At 25.1% G+C, this 26,697-nt stretch overlaps 1 long non-coding RNA gene across 1 annotated transcript in view; it reads left to right on the forward strand.

Moving 5' to 3' along the window:
* Positions 1–12,658, forward strand: part of LOC135929626 (uncharacterized) — a 29,684-nt gene extending 17,026 nt beyond the window's left edge. Inside the window, exon 3 of the long non-coding RNA XR_010572623.1 lies at positions 12,590–12,658. This is a non-coding gene — a long non-coding RNA (uncharacterized LOC135929626). The remainder of the gene's footprint in view (positions 1–12,589) is intronic.
* Positions 12,659–26,697: the final 14,039 nt, after the last annotated feature.

Here is a 26,697-nt window from a genome sequence, read left to right on the forward strand (position 1 = left end):
TCGTCCTCATATATTTTTATTCCTCATTAATAAAAATATCTAACTGATTATAATGCGTAGCTACTAAGCATTTTAACACAATTTTTTTGAAAAACATTTTGAAATGTATTGTTAAACGGTTAAGTGAAAAGCCATTGGGTGGACTAGATATAATCTTAACATAAAAGTACATTATGAGAAATACTTAATTTTATTAAATTTTAAACCCACTGCATATTGTTAAATCTAAAATAGATTTAGGACGGGCAGCTCAAAGGGGCCAATGAATTTCTTTTAGTTTTAATCAAACTAAGGGGTTCATGCTAAAGCCTAACAGAGTTTGTAGAGCGTGAGAAATAAAAAATTTGTAATAGGTAACAAAGGAATTTTAAAACATTATATTAATTCTAAAAAATCATTTGTCAAATATAAATAAATGCAATGTATTGGTACATTCGCTATAATGCAATCATGGTAATTTGCTGTAATGCATTTGCAATATTATCGGTAATGGATTTGCGATAATACATTCCGATATTTCTTTCGCTATTGATAATTTGCTATAATACACTCGCTATAATGTATTCGAGATAATGCATTCATAGTAATATAAATAATATTTTTGTGGCAATGCATTCTATGTAATAAATTCGTGACTGTTTTCGCGATAATGCATTCACCATTTTCACAGAAAATGTTTAGTGGTATTGACATGTTGCGAAGAGGAATCTATATATATCTAAGAGAAATCTATATATATCTAAGAGAAATCTATATATATCTAAGAGAAATCTATATATATCTAAGAGAAATCTATATATATCTAAGAGAAATCTATATATATCTAAGAGAAATCTAAAAGGAAAATGTTACAGTTAAAAAAATTCATAAGGGCATAAATTGTGGATATTCATTTAGATTTATATGTCTCTAAGATGTAAATTTTCTAATTTAATTGCATAATTATTATAGTGATTCCTATATTAGTTCAATAATAATTTTTATTCTAAACATTATTTGTCTGATAATTATTTATTTTTTATAATAAACAGGTCGTACAGGTATATGTGTAAATTTGTTAATGCATCTATATATTCCTTATCATGGGTCAAAAAATTTTACATGATTTTATCACAGATACGCTTATCCCCCCCTCCTTCCCAATTAAACACTATATCAATGAGTGCATATAATTCATCATTTAAACTTTTAACAAGCTCTTTAAACTTTTAACAAACTCTTTAAACTTAATTTCATAAAATATATGTCTCAATTTTTAAATGGATCAAAACTATCCAGAATCATCAAGGATTTTAAAGAGATGTCTAAGAAATTAGAGATTAGAGCTCTAAGTTAGTAATCTTCACTTATCATAACACAGGAATATAATTGATCATTATAATCAGAATTATTTTTATCGGGCATATTCCTTTAACTGTTCTTGCTTTGCTGTCACATTATCAATATATTTGTTAAAATATATTTCTTTTGACTAAATAAACTTGTATATAAAGTTAAATTTAGAAGCATGGTTTCTAAGTTTTAATTTATTGATCATTTATATATATATATATATATATCTTAGAATCTCTGCCTTTTTTTATGCACCTTTTTTTAATAGTCATTCATTTTAAATTATTCTAATCTACAAACAAATTAATCATACACAAAACTTTCAAAATTAATGCTCGAACGTTTTCCTTAAAGAAATGTACTTTATTTCGATTTATTTATGTAATAAAACACAAGCTGACAAGAATATATATTTTGTTAATATTATAGTGCGTACAAATTGAACGTTTCAACGCAGCGTTTTAAAACGCATATCAATAATTTAAAATATAAAACGCAAACGTACTCAATTTAAACAAATGCACTTAAAATGCATTATTTGCGTTTTGTAACGCAACGTTGAAATATTCAATTTGTGCGCACTATTACTAGACATAAGAATGGATATAATTTAATAAAAGGGAATTGAAAAATAATTCAATTTTTCCTTTTCGAAATTTATTTTGCGAATATAAAGGTCAATAAACAATTGAGAACAAAATTATTATTTTATATTCTTTAGATGAATATTTTAATTAATAATATTAATATTAATGCACTGTCCAGATCTAACGAACTCAAATTTGTTTGACTCGAATAAACATTTTCCAGGAGTCAAGTTAGTACTCGTTTACAAATTTTAATTCTGACCGGACCTCCGATATCAACAATTTTTATTTTGTTTTCTAAATTTTTCTTATAAATATATTTTTCAAGAATAAAATTCAATTTATATATTTCCTTAGCGCTAATTTAATAACGTATACAATTTTGGATAGAATCGAATCCTTAAAAATACCCAAATTAAATTAGTCGGGCAGATATTTAGGCAATATTTTATCGCTGACAGAACATGAACAATAGATCCAATGCCTAATTTCTACTTATATATTTCTTTACTAATGGCTAGTTGAAATACTTAAATTAAGTTAAGTAATTCTGATTCATAAATTTTTTTAATTTATTTTAATTATATAAACAGAGTCTCTGATAAAACAATGGAGTAAATTTAATATCTATTCAAATCATAGTTTAATTAAGTTTTTATTTATTTAAAAAACGTGAATATTATAAATATTTTATACAAATGATTGCTCATAAAACTTCAAATTAAGATTTATTCATATTTAAAAATTTATGACCCAAACACAACACACAACTAACTTTTCTAATATAAAATCTCTTTTCGATAATATCGATTTTATTTTTCCAATAAAATCAAATTCAAATGATCATTTTCATAAAAAAAAATAAATTAAAAAGCATAATATATATTGATGTTTCTTAAAAAAATATTATTCGCATATTTCATTGTAAATTTGAACAAATGCGACAAAAAACATGAGTAAAAATTATATCAATAAGGTATTTAAATGTTCCTTATTTTATCACCAAAGAAAATAACAAGGGTTAACGGTTTTTGATTTACCTATTTTTATAACATTATTATATGAATTAAATTAATATTTCTTATATTGTTAATTTTACTGACATCTAAAGAGTAATCCTTTTTTATTTTTTAATTTACAGAAGAAAAGGCTGAAGAAATAAGTAAATTTATATTTTTTAACATAAATACATACACCTGTTTGGAAATCAAATTATTTTTAAGAGATATTTATTTTTTTTTAAATAAAAATTGCGGTAAGTGTGTTTTACTTTGAAATCTTTAATCCTTAGATTTCACGTCATTTACTGAGTGCATTTTTTAAATATGAGAAATCTTATTTTATTGGAAAAGAAATCCAGCGTTAATTGGATTTCTTAATTTCATACAATTGCCATATATTTTTCTGTATTTTTTAATTTATATGAAGAATGCATATTAAAAAAATTAATATAAATTAGGATTAGTTTAAAAATTCATGGTATATTTTTTTGTGGGGGCATGTTTTATTGTAGTTTTTAAAAATATAAAGGATTCAGGCCTTTAAAGTTCAAAAAAATGGGAAATTTGGGGAAAAATGCACTCCCTTTAATTTTAGATAATATTAGAAATTAAGCTAGAAGCATCATTTAGATTTCTTAATGAATAATGATAGACCTTTAAAGCGGAATATTGCTATATAGTGATCGTTAAATTATTTTAAACTTCAAAAACCCGTATCTTATAGTCAATTCATTATTTTTCTCATATTTTTTTAAATAACATTATTCTTCAGAGGTGTTATTTGCATTGTCATGCCCGAATTTGTAAAGGAACATTCTGGCCCCGTTATTTAAAAAAAAAATGGAAAATAGTTTGAATTATTAATCCTATTCCACATTGTGCAGTTCATTTTTTAGATTTTCTAACGATTGATAAATGGTTTTGAAATGAAATTTAGGAAATATGAGAAATAAATGAATGTTATATATTATTCTATGATGCAATAATATTTAAATATATTTTATTTTATTTTGATATGTATAAAAAATATCGTTAATTTTGTAATATAAAATTCGTTTCTAAAATTCTTATACATACTTTGCAATGGCTTAAGAAATATATTTCCTTGAATGATTAATCAAATTAAATGATCAATATCTGCTTTAGAAAATCAGCTTTATTTGAAATATTTGCAAAAATATTCGGTAATGTATTTAGATACCCAATGTGTGCTATTATGTTTTAAATCCAACTTCATATAAATTTTTAAGATAATTTTTATTATATAATATAAGAATTTTAAAAAATAATTTTTAGTATATAATATATTGAGTTAAAATCTAATTATTTCTAAGAAAATAATATAATTCAAACGAAACATTGATTAAAGTAGCATATGAAAAGCAAAGTAAACTGTATGAATTTGTAACTTATACAAAGAATATAAAAGGAAAGGATTAAAAAATATAGTATAAAATTTGATCCTCATTAGTGATGGGTGGACAAATATAAGAGAGCAATATATAATAAATTTAATCATAGCTACATATTCTATAAATCAATTAAAACAGGCAATTATGAATAGGGGTTACAATAAATTTATTAAAGTAATTGAGGAAATAGGAAACACAAAAATTAAAACTATAATAACTTATGAAGCAAGTAATAGGAAGAAATCAAAGAAACATGTAAGAAATAAATATCCAAATAAAATATTGCTAATTCGAATTTAGTGACAAAAGTTTAAAGTGTTATAACATATATTAAGTCCTACAATGTTGTTATCAACAAGAAAAACAAAAAAACACCAAACTCTCTGAGCTAAAAATCGGATTGCTTCCTTAAAGTTTGTGTAGCCTAATTTCTGGGCAGGAATAATTTTGATTAATAATAGCCTGTTAAAAAAATATAAATGCAGGAAATGACACTAATTTATATTTTTATACAGATAATTCACGATCACGAAATAGGATAAAATAATTAGTAGAGTCGCAGGAATGGTTTATCTCCAGTTGATGGGGTAGGCAACTTATGCAACTGACAAATTTCTCGATTGGAATTGATTTCATTTTCAAACAAATATAACGGAAAAAATAATTGAATAAATAATATTTTAATAGATAAATGTTATCATTGACTTGAAAAAAATTAATATTGACCAATAAAAATTTTTTTAAAAGATTATCTCTTTTTCCTCTATTTTCCTGTTTTTTACCAAAATTCCCTGTCAAATTTTTCTAAATATAGTCTCCCGGGAAATTTACATATATGCCATCACCATATACCTTTATAATATTTGTTTATGATTATGACTAATCTGAAGGTTAAAAAACATCCTGAAAAAACTATATTTAAATTAAAATTTGTTGAGATCTTACTATTCAAAGTTTAAACAGCTTTTCTTATTATAAAATATTTAATTTATATTTTTTTACAACTATTTTAAAAAAACATTGAAATTTCTGTTTAATTTTTTATTCCAATTTATGAGTAAGGCAAATTGAATGCCCTTTATAAAAACCAATACAGCATTTCTCATTTAAATTATATAGATTTTGCTTTATGTTAATGAATATTTTTTATTTTTTTATCTAACTCAATAATTTTTATCATAATTTTTTATATAATTAGTTAACTTGATTAAAGATGCGGGTAAATTGATATTTTTTTTTAATATATTAAAGTCACTAATTAATATTCTAATTGATGTATATTTGTTTAAATCAAAAAAATTGCACATAAAAAATATATTTAACTTAATTTTTTAAATAAAAAACAGATGAAGTAGCAAAATGTAAATTTTTATAATACATGTTTATATCATATAATAGGAATCAAACCGATTTACAAGATTTTACCTTTTTTAATTTCATAATTATTTAGTGGAATAACTTGTTTAAATAGGAGTTCAAGCGAATGATTAATTTTTCTGATAATAATATATAAAATATTAATAAACAATAAATATTAAAATAACTCCTATTTGCCTCCCTTAATCAGGATCCTAAACCAAGCCTGGAGAGCAAACCCGATTTCAAAATTTGTTCTTAACCAGCTAGTCTTAACCAGTTTACATGATTTCTACAATTAAATATTATTTATTTATAATAAGATTTTGGGATTTATAATATTTTAAAAATAGTGATCATACTAATATTATACAGGACTAGGCCTATTTAAAATAATAATCAAATAATATCGATTGCGAATATTAATCTTATTGTTCAAATACTAATAAAGAATTATTATTCAATTCGAATATTCAACAAATTATTTGAATATATCTCACACACTGCTAGAATGTTGATGCGACTAAATAAAAAAAATTTAAATTTAAATTAATACACGACTTCATTATGATTAAAAAACTAAAAATATTTAAAAAATAAGTTTAACACTGGGTCCCAACTGAACTGATACACTATTTGTTTTGGTAATAAATCTGCCAATTCTAAAAAGTTTAATAAAATATAATAGTTGAGAGAGGAATTAATTATCAATATTTTTCATAAATAGCATTCTTTCTATCAAAAGGGTCATAAGTTATGCACATACAAAGTTGAACATATAAAATTAGAACCAACATGTAAATAGTAATATTTTTATTAAACTTTATAATTAGATAAAAATATCAAAATTTATTGCTCACCAAAGCTAACTTTCAAAATGCCCACTATGAGACCAATTAGGAGGCCAAAGAGTGGATGATATAAAATTTGGCTCAGCGAGATGGAGCTCTATCCCTGGAATATAAAAAAATTATCGCCCCACAATTCTTCAATAGCAGTGCTCAGCGATTAAAACTTCATAATAGTATGCACTACTCTTTTTGACTTCCGGATCGATAAAGATAAGAAATCTTTGCAGCAAAACTTGATACTCTATCTAAAACCATAACAGATTTATGGAAGTTTAAAAGATACAAAACAATCGATTGGCCTCAACTTGTTTTTTCTCATTAGAACTGTATCGCACACTTTAACATTTTGCAGATTCACTGGTGGAGTTACTGTAAACAGTTTTAAATTCGTTAACCTTAATAAACCAACCTCTAAGGGTATTTTAGAGGTTGTTTGGTTACCAGCCCGAAATTCTTATATGCATCAATTAGGTTCTGGGCTTATTTATTTTATAAACATTTTAGCTGCAGTCCTTTTTGAATAATCGGATGCACTAAAGTTCGCGAAATAACAGTTTCTAGGTTTAAATTGTTCGGTTTGACTTGATACGAGTGTTTCAAAAAACCAAAACTTTCTATTCCATAGTACGAGATCTGCGGGTTTTCTGCTAATCCGGTAGCATCAATTTTGCAATCAACCAAGGCTGGATAGGCCAGTCTGTTAGAAAAATTTCTACAAAGCCTTTTGGATCCGCAATGTTATTCTTGTCTTAAAATTTTAGCCAAACTCAAGTCATCTTTACTTAAAACCATATTGTTTTATTATTGTCTGCTTAAATGGAAACAACAATATTAGGTCATCATATTTTTTTAGGTAAAGTATCCAGCTTATAGAAAAATATTTCTATCTTTTCATTTTGGAAAGTATCGAATTTTGTTGTTGCAACTTTGAATGTGCATAATTTGTCCGCTGAGCCCAAATTCATTTAAATATAGAAATATTTAATTTATTTCTTTCAAGAATTTTAAAATATATCAATTTATTTGATAAAATTTATTGATTTCATGATTAAAAATTTAAAACAGACTCAGCTCGGTCCGAAATTTTTTAAAAAATATTAGAGCCCAAATATAAATTATTTTTTAAAAACCCGACCCGTAATTTGCAGATCTCTCATATAATGTTTAATGTAGCTTTACCTAAGAATTATTTTTTATATATTTGTTATATTTTATTTATGATTTTAATTAAAATTTTAAGACTTTTTTTGTAATATTTAGATAAACATAAAATTTGACTCTCAAAAAATCCCCCATAGAAAAAAATGCCCTTAAAAATATAACGTAATGAAATTGTATATTTGGCAGAGAACGCTTACAAGTAGGAAGGGTTTTAGGGTAAGTTAAGAGATAGGGAAAATAAAATAAACAATTTTTTTAGATCAAGGGGCAGAATAATTAATAATTGCAAGAAATACATGTCAAGGTTATTCTTTTCAGACAACATTTAAAAACTTTATTTTATATTTGGACTAAATTTTAATTATTAAAAACCAGTTTATTCGTTATTTTTTAAATTATGATACCTTATTTTTATTTTGTTCATGATTTTAAATAGATAATCAAATAGTTTGGATAATATTTATATATAATATTCTGAAGAATTATTTTTATGAACATCTAAAGTGTTATATAGGTGTATCCTAGAAAATCATAGGTTGAATGTCAATAAGGAAAATATAGAATATATGATAATTGGTGGAGATGTGATTGATTATTAATGGCAACTACAGACAAACGAGGGCTGCAAATATCTGGGTTTCACTCTATAAAGCATGATCTAAAATAAGGAAGGATGGGTTAAGATAGAGAAATTTACAGAGCAATACTTTAACAAAAGAATTCCACACAAATTAGGCTATGATATACAGTTCTATATTAAAAGTAACTATCCAATATAGAGAAACATGTCCAAGCAAAAAATAAGACGAGAAAAGCTTAAATAATGTATATGGGAATTGAAAATAATAGCTGGCATAAATTAAAAGGATTAATATTAGAAATATATATATATATATATATACTAGGATGCTTAAAGGTAAAATTCATAAAAACACAAAAATCATCATAAATAGATTGATAATGTGGGCATGCGGATAACTATATCGAATTCAAGGTTAAGAGTTGACTGGATACAAATTGTATATTTACATAAAATGATAATAAATACTGAAGGAGCTAACCCCTTAAAAAGTTGAAAACTAAAATAGAAAAAATATTAATTAATCGCAGCCAACCTATAAATATTTTAGAGGGGTAGCGATAGGTTTTTCAAGGGGGAAAAAGAATCGGTTTTCACAATTATTTTTAATATAGATCTGCTCTTAAGTAGCTATAAAAATAACTATATTTTCATAATATATAAATAACATTATTATATTTTCAGAATTTTATATTATTCAATCAAAATATAATCTATTTTTTTTGTTCATAACCTTGTAGCAATTTGTTTCAAGAAGGAGATTAAATAAGCCTTGCTGATTTATGTAATAGTAAAAAATTTATAAAATTTAATTTGGATATATTCTAGTTTTAAATTTTATCATATATTTTCTAAGAAATATTAATTTTCAATGATATTAAATTTAAATTTATATGAATAAATTAAAAGTTCGATTTAACTTTTTGAATTGGATGTTTTTGTTTTTATTTTTATTGTGTCTAAATTATTACTATATGAAAACCCCTTTATTGCTTCAATTATGATTAATTTAACATAGTTTAAAATTATTTGATTTGATTAATTAATCTTATTATATCGACTCCTTAATTTGTTATTCTTAACTTTTATTACATAAACAGATTATACATTTAAAAAATCAAGTAGATATGTATATTTATTAATTACATATTTTTTCATTTTTTTTTAATGGATAATTTTTATATGATAATTGTTTATAACTAATTGACTCTCTGAAAAGGTTATGTTATGACATATTGCGCCTAGCATATTACGCTAATACATTTTACGGAGTCATATCTAAAAACTCCAAGAGTCTCATTGACTTTTGGATAAATAGAGCATGATTAACATGGATGGAAGCAGTTAGATCTGTATATTTATTAAAATGTTATTTGACAGAGATACCAGGCCAGTTCTCGTTGAAATTATAGAAGATAGTAATTGTGTTTAAAAATATAATTTATTTTTGCTTGTTATAAATTATTTCTATATAAACTTAGTTTAAACCTTGTATTAAATTAATTGTTTTTATTATTTTTTTTTATTTTTACCGTTCCGATTAGCAATTAATTATTGATTTTTTTATTTAAAAAAAATATATATTGAGTAATGAATGTCGAAAAGCTTGTTGTTCAAGACTTATATTATTTGTGATTTTACAGATTTTTCAGTAGTGTTCCTACAGTTTTAGAAAAATAATGTATCATTGCCAATGTTCTCCTGTATAGAAATGATGAATGGTCAAAATATAAAATTAATATATTAAGGCGTTCCGAGGTTTCAGTGGTAGTGATTGAAGAAATTTTTCGTGTTAACAAGTCTCTACAAATATAATTCTAAACTAGAGGCCGTTCTTTAGTCTCGTGAGTTTTATTTTACCGTGGATTTGTTTAGGTATTCCAACAGGTTCAAATGTTAAAGAGCGGTTGAAAGGATATGAGAACATTTATTTTACAATAGTGCGAATGCCTACCTTCTTAGCATCTGCAATAAATATATGGTACCCTTTACTACGGGCATAGGCCATAGATGTGTATGATAATCATATTTGTTTTTAGCATGGAGCCATTTGGGACCTGTATTAGGAAATAGTCATGTGATTGATAAGGAATAGCATTTAGCCATTCATAATCATTACAATTTTTAATACATTGATGCTTGGTTAGTTCTTCGGATTGCCGGTTGGTTAAATTTTGGAGGTTAATGTCAGGTGTTTATGTTATTTAAAAGATTAATCTTCAGAAGCAAATTGATGAGAAACCTAGAAGGGCATAGCAGCATAATTTATATTTACTCAAGTTAAGTAGTTTGGTGATGGCTGGCGTAAGATTAAGAATATATTTTTATTTTATTATTTATTTAATAAATTTTAATTACAATCTATTTTTTATAATAAACAAATTAGAAATGGGCCATTAAACTTTTTGGGAAATTTAAAATTAAATTGTTGGAATGATTAATAAATAATTTTGGTATAACAATTATTTTTTACATTGTATAAAGGTGCTTGGTTAAATTGGGGTCTATTATTATAGTCTTCTTTTTTTTTTAAATTTTGATTAACTAATATTGTCAACTATATTATTTAAATCTTTTTAAAAGTGTGATTAACTAATATTGTCAACTATTTTTAAAATAATTATTCAAAATCATAATAAAATTTTGGGTTCAGCATCAAATCAAATGTATTTGATTTTTTTTAAAGCTAATATTCAATGAGATACTAAAAATAAAATTAATTTACGATAAAAATATTTTAAAGTGCCAGATTATTAGTAATCAAGTTTGTTTTTTTATAATTTGTTAAATAAAAAAATCTCTCTAAATTTATATGTTCCATTGGTTGTCTAAGCTTGAATTTTAATTTTAAGGCATAGATAATCTTATTCTAAATCATATTCAAAATGTATTTCAAAATTATAGTTTATTTAAAAAATTAATAAACTAACTATAATGATATGCGGGATTAATGTCAATTTCCTTTAGAAATGTATTGATATTTTTTCTCCACTTAGAGAGAATTAAGCTGAGATTCCCCTAAGGAAAATAAATATAAAATGATTTATATAACGGATTCATGTGTGTTTGTAAATTAAGATTAACCTCCCCGTTCCCCACCCCCGAGAGTATATAAGACTATAACAATACACTTGTGTCTTAGAGGATCCTAAACTAAAAGATTAAAAATTGAAGGATATCCAATTATACATATTTGCCAAAAATATTACTGTTTTATTTTGTTACGATGTATTAATTTCTAATCAATTTTATTATTCTTTATAAGATTTATATAAACTAATTGTCATATTTTATAAATTTTTATTATTTTATACCTACCAATATAATAATTCTTAGTCAAAAAACTTATTTTAAAGTTTAAATTAGTGAAATTCAATATGATATAAATATAATTAAATTCATTCTCCCATAATATTTAGTTTTTTAAATATCAGAATTAAGACAATTATTGTTTTAAATTCGTAAAAAGATTTGCTACAGGAATTAGTTTTTATATATACATATATTTGAAAATCTCATTAGGTAGAAAAATAAATAATAAGTGATTTTAGAAAAAGTATCAATAATAAATGCTAACCTTTCGTGTTAAGTGTTTAACAATTACTTTATATATTTAATATATAAATAAATAAAATTTATGCCGTCGCGATTTTTTGTTATCTTACTCATTTTTTCTTACATATTTCATAATTTTAGCCAGGGATCCAAACCGAAACGAATATCAGTTTGGTTCAGGTTCAGTTTTGGATAAAAATAACGGTTCAAGTGCGGTTAGTATAAATAAAAATATCGGTTCGGTTCGAACCTCTAAAAACCTGTTTGAACACCTTTGTATTCAAATATACATTCGAATTTGTATAGGGAAGAATATTTTTTTATTTCATGATTAAAATAAAAAAACACATTCACAAAACCTTCATTTTTATTAATTGTACATTATAAAATAATATTTTATTTAAAAATATAACAAATAAATATCAATGATTAATTTTAATATGAACAATTACTTTACTTTTTTTTATTAATCCACACAATTTAATATATTTTTCAAAATTCGTCTCACTCAAATTACATTTATAAGGAGCTAATATAAATTTAATTGTTGAAAAACATCTTTCCACACTAACTTGGGTAGCCGGCACTGCCAGTAGGGGAGACCAGGGCTAGTCGGCGCAATTTTTGTCAAAATCATCATAGCTCAGAAAATAATGATCATATAAGATCTTACAAAATATCAATAGATACCTTAAACATCTACCTATAAATATATACTGTTATATTTTTTAAATATTTAATAATTATTTTCTAGAAAGGTTTTAGTAAAAGTCATTTTTTGAACCTAGTAGCCCCGAACCCGTGGTTAGTCGGATCATCGATGGGGCTAGTCGAATCAAGTGGTTTAGTAGGCTTCTTATGGGACAAAAAATTTTTTTCGCAGATGTTAATATATAACTATGATACTTTATTTATATAATATTCTATTTATAATTACAACAAATAAAATAACAATCTTTTTTGACAGAGAACTACTCTACATTGAAACCAATCTTCAAAATTATGAAAACTTTTATAATCCTGTTTACATATAATACACACATCTTTTATTAATGTTTATATTTATTAATAATAAATTTACTCAAAATTTATCTAATTCTATATTTAAATATATAACATCATTTGATTTTATTATCAGGCTAAATATAATCTGATAACTAAAATGTTCATGTCCAATAAAATGAATTAATTTGAATCATGTTATATTGTCAATTAAAATAGATATATATATAAATATTTGTTTGTTAGATATAATTCATTTTAAATATATTATATTATTATCAGGCTAAAATTTATATGCTAAAATGTTCATATCTAATAAAATGTATTAATTTGAATTTATATTGTCAATTAAAAAAAAATATATATTATATTTATTTGCTAGATATAATTAATTTAAATAATTGATCTTATTATCAGGCTAAAATTTATATATGCAATATATATAATATCTGTGACAATATATAATATATATTCACAATATGTATATGAAGATTTTAGTTTGCATGATATTTATATAGGTCTGATATTATATTAAAATTGAAATGTATTATGAAAAATCAATCACATTAATAAATTTATATAATAATAATTATTTAATATATTACATTTATAAAATATTGTATTATGATTATCTGTACAATATATAATATATTATCACAATATGTATATAAAGATTTTAGTTTGCAAGATATTTATTTAGGTCTGATATTATATTAAAATTGAAATGTATTATGAAAAATCAATCACATTAATAAATTTATATAATAATTATTATTTAATATATTACATTTATAAAATATTATATTTTAACCTGTAACAAATGGTATTTTTTTTAATGAGATATTATTTTCATACAGTTTTATAGTTTCTTCATAATATTTTTTTAGTAAAAATTTTACTATTTTGAATTACACATATATATTTGGGTACCATAATAATATAATAAAAATTGATTGGTTGCGCCGACTAGCCACGATTCTACTAACCTCAATGGTGGTAATATTACTAATTTGATCTTAACATATATTTAAGCATTATATATCAATCTGAAACTTTCCAAAATATTAAAATAGATATTTAACTTTCATATAATGTTCATTTTGTCATGTTTAAACTTTTAATTTTTTAATAAAACCTAATAATATTAAATAATAATTTATATGTCAAAAACATGTCATAACGGATAAAAATTTAAATAGCTAAATATTATAAATTATTTTTATCCCCAATTATGGATATTATAGAATTCTATTTTAGAACTAAATTTCAATTTTTAATCTTTACTGGTTTTAAAATAAAATCCTTTGAACCTACAAGCCCCTTGCGCCGACTAGCCCTGGTCTCCCCTATGTTATCAGATTTGATGTGTCATTTATAATACTATATGTAAATAATTTATATATTGGATTTAATTTTTCTCTAGGCATTATAATTTATAAGCTATTTAAAAAATATTGTAAAATGGCAAAATAATAAAGTTTATAAAAATTATGACTGACACTTATCAATTAAATGTGATTCATAATAATAATCTTTGAAACAATTCGAATAGAATTAAAAATTTTGCTATATATGAGTAATAACTTACACATTATTTTATAAGCATAAAATTATGAGACTCGTACAGGTTCAGGCACATTTTGGCAGTTCGGTTCAGGTTCAGCTAGAATTTTTTTAGCGGTTTAGGTTCGATAATATACCGGTTTTTAGCGGTTTACTGGTTCGGTTCAGGTTATCTTTGGATCCCTGATTTTAGCATTTCTTAGTTTCATATAAAATTCTTTTTATAATACTGAATTCCTCCTATTATGACTTTAACCTGAAATTGAATTTAATCGTAATAGTAATTGAATTAAAACGCTTATTCGAATTTAATTCTCTTCTATATAATACAAACCTTAATATTTTCAGGCCAAATTGATTTTTGATAATTTAAAATTTGATATATAAGATACAGCTTAAGACTTATTGTAATTTATTTACCTTTTCTATTTTTTCTTTCTAGCATTATGCCAATTTTTTTTACTTTGTCATAAATATTTTTCTTCGAATTATTTATCAAACGCACTGATAGTATGAAATGTACTAATTATACAAATTTCCGAGATAATGCTTCCAATGTTTGGCTAACTTTATGCTTAAGCAGGTACTTTTTAATGGCTGGCAAAATCGATTAAGGAATTAATAAGGCACTAAATATTAATGCAATATCTTTCATATTGTAATGATGCTAATTTTGACATTTTTTTTTACCGATAATTTTCCTTTTTATACTAATTACCAAGGAAAATAAAGCAATAAAATAGAATAATGCCCTAATTAATAGTTTAGTTTCAAATATAGTGTTTCTTAAAGCTTGTTTCACTTAACGCTTAGAGCGTGGCGTCATAGTATTCATTTTGTTTATAACTCAGTTTCTTTTCAGGGTTCTCATATTTGAGTGAGGAATTGATAGTCAGTCATTGTATTACCGCACGCCAGATATATAATTTTTTATATTTCCCATTTTAACTCTATGTCTATTTTAATAATTCTCTTTTTTCTTTATACTGTGTACCAAACGGATTAAATTAATATATTATGATCTAAAATCATTGATAAAATTTACTGAATAAATTCTCTCAGTCACATTTTATTAAGGTTGGCCATCCTTTATATTACTATGCTGGTTAAAGGAAGACACTAATAAAGTACAAAACATTGTCATATTTTTGAATAGGGATTGTTTAGCCAACTCTAATGGATATTATATTAATACCACCGAAAAAACAATAATATATAAGAATTTATTTTAAGGAAGTCGGCCGAAGGTCGGTAAATATGGGGTTTAAAAAACTTTTTAACCCTTCTCCCCTCCTTTTGGAAATCCCTGCTACGCCAAGTAATACTATAATAAATACAAAGAAGTTTATTACAAGTATTCGCTTTACTACCAAACACTGGCTAGAGGTTTTGAGAGATTGAAGAGAAATTTGATAAAGAGTATATAAAGGTAAAATTTTTAAAATTAGAGGCAATCCTTTGACCCAGGGAGTGGAGAATTTGTTGTCTAAATTGAATGCTACATGTTCGAGTGATGAAGGAATAAAAGCTGGAAAAAGGGCTCATGTTAAATTTATCACACGATGGCAAATGTCTGCCTCTTTTAATGTAATAGAAGATATTTTAGGGGGAAATAAACCCCCAAGGTACAAGAAAATTTGGGAATCGATTGCCAATAACTACTGATATAGGAAGTAGAGATCTGCAAGAGTAGGCCCGAGCCCGGCCCTTCCCGGTTCGGCCGGAATATTTTTTAAAGAATTCGGGTTCGGCCGGAATATTTTATAAAAATTCGGGTTTGGCCGGAATATTTTTTAAAAAATTCGGGCTTAACCGGGCCTATTATTTTTTTAAAAAATTCGGGCCGAGTCGGGTCGGTCTTTTGAAATTTTTTTAAATATGTCTAAATTTATCAATTTTATGTTGAATTTTTAATGTTAAATAAAAATTTTAGATTTTATTTATAGAAACTAGACCCCATATAACATATATCATTTATTTTGAGTAATTATAAAAATTAATTTAAAGAGTGTAAGGTCTTATTATTTATGGAAGATGGACTGTAAAATAGAGGTATAGTCAGAAGGGGAGCCCAATTTACATTTGCTTAAGTTTAGTGATAGGGTGGTAGTTGGCATGAAATTTATTTTATTTTATACATGATACATAATTATATCACACAAGCAAAAATGTTTAAAAAAATATACGAATAAATTAATTACATTTTTTTGGTATAAAGTGTTATACAACATTGTAATTTGTTAATATGGTCATTTTTTCCATCTTATAAAAATTGTGATTTACTAATATTGTCAATTATTATTTTAAATAATTGTAATTATCTAATATTGTCAATTTTAAATTATAATTTACATTTGTCATTTTTTTTTCTAATCATAATAAAATTTTGGGTTCATCATCAAATCAGATGTCTCATAGTGAATAAAATTTATACTTCAATAATTGTGTACTAATAAGAAAAAAAAATTTAAGCTTTATGAAAAAATATAATAAGATGCGATTATTATCAATCAGTTTGTAATTTCAGATTTCCTGTAATTAATGACTAAACATTATATTTAAATTTATATGATGCCAAAGTTAAGATTCAAAATGTTAGGCACGACTCGTATTTTAATTTGAAGGCAAATAAGAAAATCTTTTTTAAATAATAAATCAAAATTTATTTTAAAATAATAATTCATTTTAAAAATTAATACCTCTATTATTTCATTGAAAATATGATCAAATATCAAAATTCTATATCTTAGAACTACTTTGAGATTAATATATTAAAATCAGATTTAGTCCAAAATAATCCTTCGCATTGAAATTATAGCATTTAAAAAATTTTGATTTATTAAAAATTATCAAATATCTGTGATATCTTAAATAATATATTCATCAAATCTAAACCAAACTAAAATAATAAATATTTATATTTTTATTGTAATTTAAAAAGTATGAGGTTTATTTATCCCTACTAGATGGCAATGACTAATTATAATAATATGGCGGATATGTTAATTTCCATTAGACACTGTATTTATTTTTTTTCTCTATTTATAAATGGTGGTCTGAGTATTTTTAGGTAAAAAAATCAAGACCGATTCCTTCCCTTTCAGCCAATAATACTGAAACCACTTGGATTATTAAAAATATGAAAATTTTTATTATAAAACGGATACTGAAGGTGTATATATACTATGAGATTAACCCCTTGGGTCACGTGAAATTTAGAGTAGACGTACCCTATTTAGAGGGGCCTGAGCTAAATGGTTAATTGAATGATATCTAATTATAGAGCAATAAACTATTTTATTCGAAAATTTAACATTATTTATAAAAAAATATCGAATAATTTTCAAGTATAAATACGGAATTTTAAAATCTTAGAAAAAATAATGAACACTCATAAAAAATAAAACGAAATGTCTTATGTCTTTTATTATATTTTAGGGCATAATGAAGTTGAATTAAATAGAGTTGAAGAGCCATATCTAGCTATGGAAATTATATAATGTGCAAACATCATTTTAATAATATATAAATAAAATTACATATGACGAGATATAATAGGGGGGAAGAGATTTATTTTTTTAGGAATGGAGATATCTATATAATGATTCACATTTTATAAAAAGCTAAAAATAATAATGCTGAAGGACTTATTCGTCAAATGTATTATAAAAATGAGTATAATTAATAAACAATAATTGCTAATCTCGATAGGGGCTTTTGTACTGTAGCATCAATTCATAACAAAAAATTATTCACATCGTCGTGATGTATATATTTCTGATTTATCTTGTTCCTTAGAAAATATATTAATATCATATTCTCAAAGAATATATGTAAGTTTCATATTTGATTATTCTTTTTTGAGCTCAGCTTAATCAAAAATTCGTATAACTTTTGACGCCCTATGAGCTATATTGGCATCACAAACTTGCATGTAATTTACAAACCATTAAGAAGGCTTAATGATTTAATTTGACATTACAATATAATTATATAATAAATTCAATCGTATTTGATTCTCTAGCTAAAATATGGTTTGCTTATATTTTATTAAACTTTCACCATTTTTATGATACGATTTTGGCCAATTATAAAAGTTCTATTTATTTTTGTTTTTGTAATATACCTTATATTACTTCTGGATTTCACATAGAATCTGACAATATTTATCATAATGCTAGCATTTTATGATCCTAACATCATTTTCATATTTAGACGATAGATGCCAAATGTAAAATTTTTCATCTAAGGGATCTATAAATAAAGAATTTACATTTAGAAAAAATGAGGCGCAAATTTTTTTCAGTGAAATCCAAAAAGTAAGAAAAATTCTCAATTTCTACCATAGTCCTAAAATATTATTTTTGAAATATCGGGAAGGATAATTATTGCAATCATTATTTATCTATTGTAGATTGGAGAAAATATTTATTGCACTGATTATTTTCTAGGTAAGTATATTTAAAAATGTCATCGTTTAAAGAGAGAAAAATTCTATAGTTGAATTTAGAATAATATCCGAAACAATTATTAACCTTTCGTGTATCTAAATTTATTCTATCTATTTAAGCTATTTAATAAAATGTATAACGACACAATTAACGTTATCCATTTTTTATATTAAATATTGCTAATTTTATTCAGAGCTATTTACCGATTGTTTGTTTTATTATTTTATAATTTTATTGGAGTGAATACCAATTTTGCAGTAAAAATAACTAGCAATAATATTTTTATAGCGAATTTGCAAAATAAATATGATGAGCAAATAAAAAATATCTAAGTTAATTAATTTTACTATAACTTGTTAACATAAAGCATCTCATGTTAAATAAAAATCAATCAACCAATTAACAAATAAAAATAATATAAAATAAAATAAACAATTTAAATGTAATATTATAAATTTGCGAACAATGCATATCAACTAGGTTAATGATGCTTACTACCTTAAAGTACTACATATCAAATTTGAATTTTATTATTTTTCATTTGGATAGGCACTACCAAATATATTTATAATATATATTTGAAAAATCGTAATTTTTGGAAAGCCTCTATGGCCTAGTCGGCTAGAGCTTCGCTTACTGATCCCATGGTCACGGGTTCGAATCCTGATAATAATTATGTTTTTTTTCTTATTCTAACTTGGTGGTTCCATCCTTGGGGGGATGATATATAGGATGCCGGACTCGACCACGTGATTCCATTCTAATACATTAAATAATAAGTCTTATTACATTTTAATAAATTTTGGTCGATATTTAGCAAATTATGTTGGTATTTAGAATATTTCCATACATTCACTTGGTAGTAAGCTTCATTAACCTATCAACTACGTATATCTTCTGATAGTGATGTTATTATTAAATAAGAAAAGTATTTCAAATTTAAGCTGATGTAAACTTTAAAATTAGGAAAAAGAGAAAATAAATCAAAACTATTCGCCTACCCCCCACATCCCCTCTAAATTTTGCTTGATATCGATAGTGTCATAACGCTAACCTCTCTCCAATTTATAATGATGATCTTGAATGATAAAGTTTTTTGTTAGGGTTTGTTGCATTATGATAATTTTTATTACAATATAAATTTTATTTTTGTTATAATCTAATTTTTATTATTTGATTTTTATTATGTGTTATAATCTAATTTTATTTTATAAACGACGTAACCTTACTTTTTTATATATTATTTTACTTTTTGTATTTCGTTTTATATTCTAATTTATATTTTAGAAAATGTATATATACCTTTAGAAAAGAAAAAGAAAGGAGTTAATAAAATATATTTTTTATTTAATAAAGTTAATAAAACATATTTATTATTTACCGGCACATAATTCATGTTACTCTACATGGTGCCTCCAGTTTTGGCAAAAGAAACTCGCCTTATGGAAATTTTTTTTAAAAATAAAATTTTTTTTTCCCTTTGTAAATATGGTTAATAAAAAAAATTATAAAATGGTACAAACAATTCTATATAAGATGGATAAAAAAAAGGGTAAGTCATTTCAAAATTATTTTCATCAATTATGTTCGCCTTCAAACTACTAAATGTACCCCATCAAATCTCCATCTACGATATTTTATTTGATTTAACCTATAATTGCGATGTCAACTTTTCTAGGATAAACGGTACGGAGGATGTGCTGTTTGAATTTATGAATTTAAGAGACATGATAAATTGCTTTGAATTATTAAACGGGAAACACTATATTTACGGCGATAGTGATTTCATTGAATTAATTTGTATATTCGTTAAAACATAAATAGTTATACCAAAACTTGAATTAATAAAATAATAAATGTTATAATTGCTTATTTATGTGTCTTATTAATTAAATATGGAAATTAAACAAGAATTTACACATAAGATCCCTAAGTTAGTGGGTCCTCTTACTGAAATTTATTTAGACAGAATATTAAATTACTTTTCGACCAGTACATTATCGGACTCTATTAAAATTAATACTTTGCTTAATAATTTATCAGACGAAGTTTTTGACGACATTAAGGCAATTTGTTCTGATACCGATATTTTAGATCTTAAAATTGTGATTAAAAAGTTAACATATCTTTTACCAGCGCTAAATTTAAATACTTTAATTAATAAATTTAATCTTCTTCAACAAAACTCATCAGAGAGTTTTATGCTGTGGTACATTAGAGTATCGAAACTTCATAAGAAATGTAATTTTTTGGACGATAGTAGATTAAAAGAGAAGTTACGGACATCTACTTTAAACGATAAAATTAAATACAAATTCTCCAAAAATTTTGACCTTACATTGAATCAGATGGTGGAATTAGGGGTGAAACTGGACTCTAGTAATATTAAGTCTGAGGATAATGATATAAGTTATATAAATAATGACAAAAAGTTCGATAAAGATAAAAATATTTGCAGTAGAAATGATAATAATTTTAGAAATAATTATGATAATAGATATAGAAATGGGAATTACAATAATAATTTTAGATACAATTATGGTAATAATAATTCGCGATACCACGATAATTATAACAATTATAACTATAACAATTATCGCTATAATAATAATAATCAATCGAATCATGGTAGAAATAATACATGGTATGATAATAATCAAAGAAAACAAATCCAATACGGTGACGGAAATCGTAACAATTACCAATCTTATTACAACAACTCAAATAATTATAGAGGTAATGATAATAATCAGAGAAAGCATATACAATATAACAACAACTCAAATAATTATAGAGGTAATGATAATAATCAGAGGAAGCAAACACAATATAATAACAACTCAAATAATTATAGAAGTAGCGACGAAAATAATAGAAAGCAAATACAATACAATAATGATTACAACATGAATATTGAGGAAATTATTGAAGAGAAAGTTGATTCTACAAATAACAAAGATGATAATGATTTTAATGTCAACAATTTATCTGGTGACGTGATTAATGACAAAGATAACGCATTTATGACTACTGTAAAAGTGAACGATGTTGTTACTTGTATGCAAGTGGACACTGGATCCAAATACACTATTATACCTCATGGTCTGGCTAAAAAATTTGGTATTAGAGATCTTAAGAAATCTGAGCTACAACTCACTGCTTATGACGGGAATTTAATCAAAATCATAGGAACTACTCAAGTTAAAGTGACTTATGATGGTATTTCCAAATATTTACAAGCGGTAGTGGTTGAATCAAGTAAAAATGCCTTGTTAGGACGTACGTGGATCAATGCTTTCAAAAATATTTTAAATAAATTTATAGCAAATATTGACACTAATTACGAAGATGAAATAAAAAAATTGATTAAAGAGTGTGAATCGAAATTGACTAATGGGCCAATCAACTAAGCAAGTGTCAAGTTACATTTAAGAAGTGATGCCCAACCTAAAATTATACCGCCTAGACGTATTCCTTATTCAAAAATTAATCTTGTTAATAATGAACTTAAAAAATGGATACATGATAAAATTATTGAGCCGGTGAATGATGTCCGATGGGCAAGTCCTGTTACCGCTGTCTACAAAGAAGATGGGAGCATTAGGCTTTGCGCTGATTTTAAGGATACTGTAAACCCAGCTCTAGAAGACTTTAGATACCCTCTACCACGAATTAATGATCTAATTGCTAAACTTTCGGAAGGAAAGAAATTTACGAAGATTGACTTTAAAAATGCTTTCTTACAGATTCCAATTGATAAAAGTTGCAGAAATATTTTAACCATATCTACGCATAAGGGGTATTACCAATTTACTAGACTTCCTTTTGGGCTTAAGACCTCATCTGCAATTTTTCAACAGATCATGATTTTACGAACTTAATTATAATTTTTAATTTTAATTTTTTATTATTTTAATATTTTTTTAATTAATTTAGTTTGATTATATTTTTATCATATTATTTAATAAAGATTTAGTATCATTTTAGTTCTAACGTTTATTATTGGACGAATATTATAGAAAAGTATATATAATCGAGGATATTAGTCTGATTTAGTATCATTTTAGTTCTAACGAGGATATTAGTCTGATTTAGTATCATTTTTTTCTAACCTTTCTTATTTGACAACGATTATAATCACCCAATCCTTCTAAATTCTTATTCTAAATATTCAAAATGTTACAAATAATATAATATCTTGATACGGGCCTAATATTAAGCTACTTATACATATTTTATAATTTTTAAAAAATATGAAAAATAAATTACTTGATTAAATTTAATATATAAATTAATAACAGAATTGACGAAAATGGGAAGTCTTAATATTTTTTATAAAATAAATATTACCTAAAGTGCCATTTATGCCATATCACAAAAGGTTTAGCAGATGATATGCATTCGATTCGATGGGCTAGCCACATGCAGATGGCTACTATATTAGAGCTAAGGCAAAGGGCTATGGATATACATAGCTGTTTTCCAGTCATGAATGGGGCCATGATTGGAACCGGGGATGGCTTCCAATCCTTCAAAGTCTGAGTTTGCTGCATTTATTATCATATTATCGGGATTCAACGAAACGGGAGGTCCTGGGAGAGGTCAGGATCTATGGGAGTAGGTACATTATTAATGATAATTTGAGCAGATAAACGGGATGAAATAAAGGTTGAAAGAGAAAATTGTAGCGCGGATCGGATACCACTTGCTAGGGAGGGTGGTCTGAAACTAATGAGTCGAAAAATTTTATGTTCAATATATTTATGAGATACCAAATCACTGCATTTGTAGATCAGTGCGAATCTCGGGGCGTATAGGATTTTGGGAATATTAAAATAGTTTTTGATTAAAAAAAAGTTAATGTGCAGGTGAGTGATTAAATAATATGTTTAATATAGGCAAATTATTGAGAGATTTGTTTTAAAAAGTTTCAATGGTATTTTTTCCTTCTATATCAAGATCCAAAATTTGTCATCTTATCCCTGTTAATGAAATGTTAGGTTGTGCCTAATGGAATAGATGTAGGATTTAGGATACATATCTCACATTTAAGGTGATTGAGTGATAGTTATGTAACATGTGAGACATCCTCGATTAGGTGAGATAGACAGGATTGTGGAAAGATTGCCAGCAACAATGCTATCATCGAGATACCAGAATTTAAGGTAAGGATGGATGGATTAAATTTCCTATATTAATTTGTGGATCCCAATGCAAAAGAGGACAGGGTCTAATGGGTCTCCCTGTTAAATTCCCTCTTGAGATTTGATTAAATTATTATTATTATATCTTAAAAATTTTGGATTTGAATATTTGTGTTGAATATATGCGTATTCAGAATATTTGTTACAGAACAAAGGAAGAAAGTGTTGTCGTTTTATTGCAATAAAAGCATTATTGAAATCAAGTTTTAAAACTGCATCATCAGGAATACCATTTGCAATAGCTATACAGGCAAGATGAGTAGAAACTGCGCTTCCAGGAACGCCATACCCTAGTTGAAGTGGTATCAGTAATGAGGAAGATTCCTTAATTCATGAAGCTATGGTTTTAGAAACATTTCTTCGGATGCTATTAGGTGAATCCCTCCGTACTTTTTTTAAGAGCTATTAGACGAGCACCAAAACGGATTTGAATTGTCTCCTCAATGTTGATGTCAGTAGCGATATGATTGTTTTAGTTTGAATAAAAGGGGTGTTTTTAGCTTCTAGGGTGCTCGTTGTTGGGAGATAAAGAAGAAAACACTAAGAGCTTAGTTTATGTTAATGCTATTTATTTTGAAAATATAATGGCCCTATGGGCAATAGGGAGTGAAGTAGATTGGTGAGTGTGGAGGCTGGTATAATATTCGGATTGAAGAAGGATATTAAAGTTTTCATATATTTAGATAACAAGATTTTCTCAGGGAGAAATTGGTAAATTACGGTCTATTAAAAGTTAAATGGAATTTTTTGTAAGAAATAAATGCTCCCAATAAGGTTATAAGGGACATAATGAATGTTGGATAATAAAAAAAATTAATTATCTCAAGATTGTAGGTTAGATGTTTGTTGTGTTAGAGGTGCATTAGTAGCAACTTTTGGGAAAGAAAAGCTCACTAGATTTAATAGACTGAAAGGAGAAGGATCTATAGGTGTTATGCATGGTGGCCCTGAACCTAAGCAGAATGGATGTCCATGAATTTGATACTTTCTAATTGGTTATATTTGTAGATTTATTGCATATGGGGCATATACATTTGAATCACCAAATATTATTATTTGCACTTACAATATAGCTTTTTTTTGCTTTAATTATCAAGTTCTCCAGATATTGTTATTAATATGCCAAGGACTATATTAAATCATTTGTTTTTGACTCATATTATTGAATGATAGTTTTATAATAAAAACACTATATGTGATATTTAAAAATGGTAGAAAATTAATGAATTTTTTATATATTAGAAAGCCATTTTAACTTTAACAATTTATGTTAACGCACCATGGCAAATGAAGTATTAAGACATGTATCTGTTATTATATAATTCTTTATTAAAGCAATTAAGATTAATTTGTATTTTAAGATTAAATATTTGAAAAAATTTAACTGCAATAATTATTATCAATATTGTTAATGAATTATCAATAGAGTTGGTGATGAGATTTCTAAAATTAATGAGTGGAACCAGTGTGTATACCTGGACACCTAGATGCAAATGATCCATGAATGGTGAATTTATGTCTTGTTAACAGTATAATCGGCTACAAAAGGGCAAAGGATGATTATGTGTATTTTAAAATCTCTAATTTACAAGATTAAACTGATTCATAAGAATGAGATATTAGATTAGGGTTATAATATTTTAAGTGGTTTTTAACTGATTAATATAAATTTAAAGCATAATTGATTATAAGAACATTGATAAAGACAGCTGTTGGATAGCATTAGCGTTCATTTTTTTAAAAGCACCTGGAGCGCCCCTCCTTAAAATTGAGGAGCAGGAGTCATCTCCTTTTAGGGTTGGAGTGGAGGAGCGCCGCTCCACCGCTCCTTTAAATTTTATGTATAAATTAAATTATTTTATAAATATTAATAATAATTGTTAATTAAAATTCAGTAAAAATGAAATTTTATTTTATTTAAATTTATCCATTATTAAATGTTTAGCCGAGTTTTATATTGCTTTTTCATCTAATCATTTTATATATTAACTATCGAGTTTTTCCTTTTTTTAATGAAAATTTTTTGGAAAATCTTGTAAGTCATATTTAAATTCATTTTATAGATATATAACAAAAAATAATTTTAAATAATATGGATTTAAAGATCATAGATGAAGAAATCGAATTTCCATTTCCATCATAAAAAATATTTTAAACTTCTAAAAGATGTTGATCCAAATGATCAAACAAATTTAAGGGCAAAATGCCTTTTGTGTTTAAATAAAACTATTTAATTTTCAAAAGTGAGCAGCTTCAATCTAAAAAAGCATCTAAAAGTAAAAAATCTTTCTTTTAAATACAAAATGATTTGAAAGATTTTTTTGGATTCTATGAAATAGATCATCAGGAAGATAATATATTGGACAAATATTTTTTATGATAAATTCCCTGAATTAAAAAATATTTTTATAAAATACAATACCTCGCTTCCCTCTAATGTTACTGTAGAGGCCTATTTAGTATTGCAAAAGAGGTCTTAGGGGAGAGGCGTGGATGTTTGTTAGATTCTAATTTAGAAAATTTATGACTTTAAGCTAATAAATATTTTGATAGATTTAATATAAATAAAGCTTTTTGATAAAAAAAATATGATTTTGTTTCATATACCTTCTAAAAAAATGAAAATCAAAGGAACGACTATG

This window comes from Gordionus sp. m RMFG-2023, chromosome 5, assembly GCF_954871325.1.
Source record: "Gordionus sp. m RMFG-2023 chromosome 5, tfGorSpeb1-WG-v2, whole genome shotgun sequence".
In the NCBI taxonomy this organism is placed as follows: Eukaryota; Metazoa; Nematomorpha; class Gordioida; order Chordodea; family Parachordodidae; genus Gordionus; species Gordionus sp. m RMFG-2023.